This window comes from Rhamphochromis longiceps, linkage group LG15 (assembly GCF_057381845.1).
Source record: "Rhamphochromis longiceps isolate RC_006_pf linkage group LG15, R_longiceps_female_GT1.1, whole genome shotgun sequence".
In the NCBI taxonomy this organism is placed as follows: Eukaryota; Metazoa; Chordata; class Actinopteri; order Cichliformes; family Cichlidae; genus Rhamphochromis; species Rhamphochromis longiceps.
The window spans coordinates 1,998,804-2,007,606 of record NC_140571.1 but is presented as its reverse complement, the minus strand read 5'-3'; the positions used below and the strand labels follow the sequence as shown (position 1 = coordinate 2,007,606).

At 38.4% G+C, this 8,803-nt stretch overlaps 1 pseudogene; it reads left to right on the top strand.

The window, feature by feature from the left end:
- Positions 1–1,727: 1,727 nt before the first annotated feature.
- On the top strand, positions 1,728–5,759 carry LOC146651774 (uncharacterized; annotated as a pseudogene).
- The last annotated feature ends 3,044 nt before the right edge of the window (positions 5,760–8,803 follow it).

The following is an 8,803-nucleotide window of genomic DNA, read 5'->3' as shown; positions in this document are numbered from 1 at the left end:
CCAGCCTCATTCGATTGGTGTGTTTCTGTCAGTTAAGTTAGAGAGTCGCTACCTTACAATAGCTTGAGATTAATATTTCATGCGAGTTAGCACCATATCAATAAAAGCTGAACTTTTCATACAGGAAAATAAAAAAGGATTTTGTGTTATATTGTTAACAAAAGACAGGCAGAAGAAATCAAATGAAAATGCTGATTGTCAGCTAACTCTGGCACACTGTGACTTACACGACTTTATCAAGTCTGTTATTCAACAACTGTGTTTGTTTGTCTAATGAAAACGTTTAATAGTTTATTGGTACATTATATGTGTATTTCTGGCATTCTCTTAACCTTAATGGGCTTTTCGAGGAGCCTTCAGATAAATACTAAATGTCCGAACTCCACTCTACCGATATTCCCACCTCAGTATCGGCTTTTAACTGTGAAATAAAGTTGTTTAGACGCCTTTGGGGCTCCAGAGGGAGCAGCACAAGATCTGATATGTCAGCACTGGTCAAGGCTATATTAGCTGCTGCTCACATACACATCCAATTCTTTAACTGAACTCGTAGTGTTTGAAGTGCTTTGTGGACACCAAGAGGAAGGGGAAAAAGTATCTCTCTGGTTTTGCTGTATCGATTTGTTACTTCTTCTGAACAACGGGATATTCTTTCAACCCTTTTCTGCAGGAGCTGTTCCAGACACATTTTACATTCCCATTTTTAACTCTAAATAACTTCTTATGTAAACATTACACAACAAATACGCACACATAAACGGCCCACGTGCAGAGAGAAAATTGTTTCTTCTTGTTATCACGTTGAAATAATTTGTGCAGAAAAAATTACTTTTATCCACATTAAGTAATAATTAAATTTTAATTACAATAGTATTTTTAAAGTTTCATTATTGTGTGCGTATGTTTGTTTGCTTTGTAAATGAAATGCCTACACTGTATGTGTGTAGTTTTGATCTTTCATTGTTAAACATCACAGTTATTGTCACGTAAGCGTCTGACCCACAGTTGTGGTCAGACGCTTATATTCATTCATCAGTTTGAGGCTTTTCATGACTGTACAACACAGATCAACATCTTTAATGACTTTAAAAAACAAGAACTGAGTACACAGACAAACAGGGTTTAAAGGTTACATAGTAGCTCAAATACACACCCACTTTAATCTTTTAATAAATGGTGCTGAAGATACGTCTTTCAGCTTGACATGATCCAGGTCTATTAAGTTCTTGTTGCTGATCATGGTCGACTAAAGCTGGTTTCCCTTTGCTGTTACCATAAAAGGCATTTCTTTCATAGCACCCACTGGACTGACTCAGAACAATGTGGAAATCCAAGGAACTCGGTAAAGATCTAAGAAGGAGAACTGTAGGTTTACACATGTTGGTTCAAACGGTTGTACATAAACAAGTTATTCAGATGTGGCACTGCTTTCCAAGCTCTGGAAGAAGACCCAAACTGTTATTCTCACAGGAGAGGAAATTGGTTTGGCTGTTTGGCAACAACTCACAAACCAACAAAGCTCAAGCCTGCAGTCCACTGGAAACCAAACCACGATGGGCTGAGAGGGTGCTGAACGAGAAGGAAGAGTCTGCTCCAAAATCAACACTTTCAAGCTCGATTGGATTTGCAGCCTCCTGGAAAAATGTTTTATGTTTAGATGAGACCAGATGTTTGGAGCAGTAAAGGTGAGGCTTTCAAACCAAAGAATAGCGTCCTGGTTGTCAAACATGGTGGTGGTAGCAACATGCTCTGTCAATGGTACTGGTAATCTGCATGAAGGGGATGGAATAATGAAGAAGGCCTGCCTCCAAATTCTTCAGCCACCTCAAATCAACAGTTGAAACTTGGGTTTCCAACAGAATAATGGTCAAACACACATCAAAACTGGATTTGGACTGGATAAAGGAGCTTCTGGAATGGCCTTCCCAACGCTCCAACCTCAGTCCTATTTAAAATGTGTGAACCATGCTTAATGTCACGTCTATATCCAGGAAACCAACCAATTTGAAAGAACTTTGCCAATATCCAGCATTTATATAAGCTTTGGACCCTGCACAGGTTAACACAAATCTAAAATCAATTCAAACTTATGCACACAGTTCCTGTACAGTCAGAAAATAAATAAGTAAAAGCACCAAACTGCCCTGACATGCACACAAAGAGTTCATGTAAACGTTTGACTACAGTTGTAGTTGTCGGCATCCACACACACAGCTGTATATCCATCATCAGACGACATGATGCCTACAGAGTCTGCCTAAAAAGTGCTGAGCTTCACTTTCAGATGGCAGCATTTCACAAAACTAAAATATTACAAAACAGTTAAAACAATTATAACAATAATAATAAATAATTCCAGCAAGAGCTACGGGACCACAGTTATTTGGCCAACATGGATACCACTGAAAACTACAACGTCCAAGCTGCATCTTAAGCTTTGCCAAGCCCGCTCCTTTGACCTCATTTGAGAAGCTTAGCTGTGTTTGGCTGAGCAGAGACAGGAGACAGCAGGAGGTTCACTCCTGGCACAGGAGGCCACATGACCAGATGGAGAAGTAGATAATTATAGTTCTGTTCAATGGAACCGCTAACCACTTCTAGTCAGTCCTGGCGTCATTGTATTTGTTTTCAATTGATTCCCACACTAACAAACATTTTATTTGTAAATAAGGAAGAAAAAAAACAGTAAAAGAAACAACTGGAGTCTGTGTGACTTCACGTGCTGCCAGTAAAAGTATTTTTGTTCCTTTTTAAAAAATAAAAAATCCGTAACAGTTGACAACTCCAGTCAAAGTTTTTAGCCAGCAGTAAAGCAGACACAGCCTCAGTGTGTCATGCTTTGGCTCGAGGCAACAATCACATATGTCTGGAACATCAGCGCATGAGGGAGTGCAGCCAGTATTTTCAGATGATGGAAACAATCTCTCCATCATCTTGTAATCATAACTTATTGCTATTTCTTGTGAATTACATATCTGGCCAATTTCAGTCAAACTGTGGATGGGAAAGTCTATCGTATTCCAACAGCAGAGTCTCAGTGTGTGTGTGTGTGTTAGTTTGTGTGTCCAGCTTTAGTCATGACTTAATTAGCATCCATTATGACCACTTTTCCTAAGCTGTGACCAAAATGGCAAAGGGACAAATTTCTTCGAAGGCCATTAAGCACAATGTAATAAGTGTTGATGCATTTTTAAGAGACACACTTGGCCGGAAACACAGCGCTGCCTTCCTCATAAGTCCAATTTAATCTTTTTCTCATTATGAATTATAGTCCGGTGCTTGAGGTGTGTGTGTGTGTGTGTGAATGAGATGAAGGCCAGAAGCAGATGCCGTTATGCTCACATCTTTCCAGCCAGCTGTGTTTTGGATTTATAATAGAAGTATGGCTGGCTGACACACACACACACACACACACACACACACACACACACACACACACACACACACACACACACACACACACACACACACACACTTCTTAAGCCTGTTTTTGTATACATTTTTAGCAAAGTGGCAACGTGCCATCTTTGCTATTAGCGGTTCCTGTCTGCAGTGGATTCATGGACGTGCAGGCAGCTATCGTGGGATTAGCTTACTGAAGAAAACCTAAAAACAACAACAGTTAGCAGCCAAGTTCTGATGCGATAGTTCCTGAACCTTTTCTGGACGTTTATTTGCAACGGCTATCTCACAGCATGAAGCATGACTCACTGCGAATGAGGGAAAAAAAAGTGCATCATGCTTCTGTGCTCAGGTCTGACAGAGTCATGACTCAAAGCAAAAGTGCTATTTTTGTCCTGATTTGGAGCTCCTGGCCTCTCGTGCGTTTGACACACTTTATTTTTTGCATTTATTTGCATGTCAGTCACAGAAACTGACACGTCAGCAACCTCTGTGTTTATGAGGAGGTCAAATCTACAGGCTGGACAACAATAATTACTAACTGTGCCTGAACAACATCTGTGTAACAGTTAAAGGTTTACAAAAGTGGGAATAAAGAGAAAATACTAAGAAATTAAAAATGATATTCAGCCATTGTGTATGTTTTCTTTTGTGTATATTGTGGGTGGAGGTCAAGATCAATGAAAAGTGGTTTTGAATTGCCCGTGGTCATACAGTACATGTAAAAGCTCTTAACAAAACGACATATTGGCCGTAAAGCTTGATGGAAAATAATTTCACTTTGATCCAGCATCAAAGATGCTGATGACACGCTGCCTCAGCTTACCCTTGTTCCCCTGAAAGCTCTGAATTTAGCAATTACAATGTTAGATCCTTTTATTTGAGCAAAACATTAGTGAGAAGCCTCATTCTTCACTGTAAAAAATATCTGTATATTTAACAGTGATTAAAAACCTGTCAGCTGTAAAACATTTGAAAGCTGCTTATTTCATGTGAACTTTCTGTAATTAAATTAATCTGTGAAAAATTTGTACATTTTTTTCTCAGAAAAAAAAAACATAACCCTACTCAAAACACTTGCATTGTTTTATTAACGGAGGATTTCCATAAAGTTTTTAACAGTCAAACGCTATTCATTTTTTTTTACATTTATATGTTGAAAAAAAATACAGGTTTATTGCCATGCTTACATAACTGTTGAATGTAAGCATGGCTGTGCTGGTAATGGATATATGCTGTCACATCACATTTTTGCTTTATTTCACATAATAATAACGGATTAGATACAAGCAGTTTTCAGTGGGAGCCAAATCATTTGTCTCTGAGACTGGAGCCTCAGCCTGAATAAAGAAGAAATGAAGAAGCTGTTCAAAAAGAATAATTAAGGTATAGATGAGTTGAAAAAAAACTAGTCAAGTGTATCCAGAAACTATGCCAGGAATGGCCCCTTTTCTTCCGCTGGTATGACGGCACATTACCAACAACTGACTGGTGTGAGTCTGGTGAAGGCCTTCCTCACCAAAGTTCCTCAAATATGTTGATGCACAAAAGCGCAAACAAGTCCTGAATGCTCTTCTCAAACTTCAGACTGAGAGAGGTCAGTCCAGTGTTTCTTGCAAGAAGTCATTGAGATGTTGCTTCTTTTACTGGCTCGATTTGATGAGATGACGAGCCTTACAGAAGATGCTCAGATGGAGAAAGTGCCACCAACACCCTTCATCGTTGCTTGTTGTAAGTAGACAGTTTCTGCTGTACCGGCCACGTTCTTGTACTCGTGGCTTGTTTAGTTTCATGTTGTGTTGCTTCCACACTGACACGCTGGCTAACACAACCATAGAAGTTCAGCCAGTAAGAAAACTCATGTAACAAGTATTTGTATAAATGAGTGACATGAAAGTTTTTTATTCTTTGTTTTTGATTTTTAGGTTCCTCCTGCTTCACTGCTGAGGCATTCATGTTGAGCATCGACGAGAAGATTGGCCGCATCACAACCGTCACCTCTGCCTAATGTTTGCCAGTTACTTCTGCTTTAACATGCACTACCCTGTGGAACACTGGAGTGCCTTCAACAGTGACATTTCTTTTATTATGGATTTGTGTGTTTATCAGACCATATCCCACCTCAGGGTGTTAATTCCCTCAGTCTCTCTCGCCCTTTCATCAATAAAGGTGTTTCTCTTCCATAAATCCTGAGAGAGGCACCAAGGTTGAGTCCAGGAAGAAAAAAGTCGGTCAATCCCAGAGTCCTCACTCGCATCTCAGACGTTGCTGACCATGAGTGGATCCAGTCCTCCCCTTTTGTTTCAGACAGTCATAAAGCTGTACTGTGTTACACATTCTACAGATGTTCGCTGTGAGAGGGAAGTTATTAATGATGTAGGTTTTACTAGACAATTTATAAAAGTACGTGTTCTACTTTTATTTCGCTGTTTTATATCTGAAAAATGTGGTAATGCTGCTTTTTTACTTACAACTTTGGTTTCACACAGTTTGACTTGTAAGAATTCAGTGATTCCTTACTGTTGCTGTCATGGAGGCAAGTATTTCAGATTTGTTGAGTAAAAATGTAAACATCTGATGTTCACAAGATCAAAGATGTTAAATAAATACTTTGTTGGAAATTTAAGGTGGACATTTTCTTGTTACATTTAGGAATTTGAATAAAATCATGCTTTGTGTATTAAGCTTACAGAGTAGAACAGCTGAAGCACTTTAGTCTAAAAAAGGTTCGATAACAGCAATTAAACTACTGAGCTAGCTGAATACTTCACTAGAAAATATTTGTCTGCATGACATAAAGTAGTTGATCATTCATACTATGAATTGAAAAGTGAAAGGTGATCATATTTGATGAGGTAAACACTTTGATAAAAGCTCACATTTGTTGTGTCATATTAAATATGTTTATAAATAGCAAAATAATTTATTCAAACTGTAAATTAATTCATAAAACATTAACTCTAAAAGCAACAGAACTAACAGCCTTTTAGTCATACTGGTTAAAAATGTTTCACTATAATTTCACTATATAAAATAACATTTAAAAAATGTTATTTTATTATTTTGATAGTTAATTTTTTACAGTGGAAAACATTTGTTTTTTGTGGCACAAACTTTATTTTATAGGTTATTTTCATGTTCATTTGAGGGAAAAACATTTTTTTCTTTTCAAGTTAAAACATTTTCTTCTACAGTAAAATATCGACCGTAGAGCTATTTTTAAGTGTAAAATCAACAATAGCAATATTAAAATTAAAATATTATTCAGATGATAATTTTGCTTAAATTATAAATTTAAATCAGTGTCGACAGCCAAAAAAAAACCGGTTTGGGAAATTAATATGCATCATGTATCAGGGGGTGTCCAACTCCAGTCAGAGAGCTGCTGTCCTGCAGCTTTAGACGCGTCCCTGCTCCAGCACAGCTGAATCAGATGGTACCTCGTCAGCATGCCATCAAGTTTGGCAAAGGCCTGTAACTCTCATTTGATTCATGTGTGTCGGAACAAGGATTTGTCGAAAAGCTGCAGGACGGTAGCGCTCGAGGACTGGAGTTGGAAACGCCTGATGTAATGTGATGATCATTTTATAGTAAAATACTGGCGTAACAGTTAAATAATATGCAGTCTGGTTTCAAAATTGTGAGAATTCAATAAAAATTAAAGCTACTCGGTGGCACCGTGTCTGTGACTAAACACTGGCATGTAGACGTCTCCAGACTTGGACTCGATTCAGCAGTTTGGAACGGACTGGGCCGTGTCCCTGTGTGGTGTAACAGCTTCTCGTGCTGTGACGAATGATTGAAATCCACCGCACTGCCGCAGCAAATTACCCTTACTGACTTTGAATTAACATGACTAAGAGCTCAAGTTTAGACGGACCAGTTATGAAGTTGATTGAGTTTGTTAAAGTAGAATCCATAGAAATGGAAAAACAGTGCCAAAATCTCTCGTATCCAACAAGATTCCCCTGGACGTCTTGTAATGTGGTGCTCATCATACTGAGCACAAAGTCGATACGCTTTCACCAATCGTGATGCACGATTTCAGTTTTTGGACACGTTCAGGAAATTAGTGTAAATACAGATTGAAATTTTGTGTTTTCAGTGCTCAGGCTGTGAAAAATGGATGAAAATGATCCAGTTCCTGTTTCCAGTCAACAATCAACAAGTTTTTTCTGTTTTTATTGCTTTGGGTTTTTTCTGTTATCTCTGTCAGATTTATGGATATTTAGCATTCCTGCTACCGCCGCAAAGAGGAGCCCACCTGACTGTAGTCGATCAATAAATCCAAAAGTAAAAAACCAACATGGCATTTATGAACAAAATTGTTTAGTCCCCCCGCCCCACTTCTGTTTCATCCTTGCTGCTATGTTAAAGCAAGTATTAAAAATGTGATGGGGAAAAGTCTGTCGAGGGCCTGCATCCACGCTGTTTTTATCTCGTGAGAAATAATAAAATATCAAAGTCTGAGGTGGTCGTGCTGTTATTTCATCTGGCCTGAACTTTTGTGACTCAGTGTTCACCTGCCTCAGTAAAGCCTCCCTGGATCATCTGCAGCTTGTGCAAAATGCTGCTGCAAAGCTCCTTAGAAGATCTTCCAGGTGCTCCCACATCTCACCTCTGCTGATCTCACACCTCTGGCTCCCCAATAAATTCAGAAATCAATCCAGAGTTCAGGTTTTAACTGAGCTCTACATGGAGAAGCCCCCACCTCCACTGGCAAACTTTTGCAGCCATATGTCACCAGCTGGGCTCTCAGGGCTCACCATCCATCCCTACATCTGATCTAAAAACCAAAGGTGAGTGTTTGCAGTCGTGCACCCCACACTGTGGAAATCTGCACTCCCCTGTACATCTGTGAGCATTCAGGAAGTATTTCCCTTTATTCCCTTTCCCTCTGTCAGTGCGCCGCTGGGTGGCTGTGGCTACAACGTAGCTGCCATCACCAGTGTGTGAATGGGTGGATGACTGGATGTGTAAAGCGCTATAAAAATACAGGCCATTTACCATTTTTGTTTTCATTTTAAACTTTCTGACATCCTGATGTCATTTTATGTTTTTTAATAACTTGTTTTTTTTTTTAGTTTCTAGTTTTATTTGATGTGAAACATTTTGTATCTTTAAAAAGTGCTACATAAATATTATTAAAGCTAATCGTGTTCATCAGAAGAAAATTGAATAATTTTATCAACATATTTGAAATCTTCATCCTTGATGAAAAGTATCATCGCAAAAATATTTTGATCAATATTGAGATAAATATTTGTCACTGATTTTAGTTTAAAAAGGTTTTTATTGCACTTGCATGCAAACATAACACTGCTTTCATGTGTATATCTGTAATTTCATCCCTTTGAAGAAAAACAAAACAAAACTATAAATAAAAAATGGCAGCCAAACA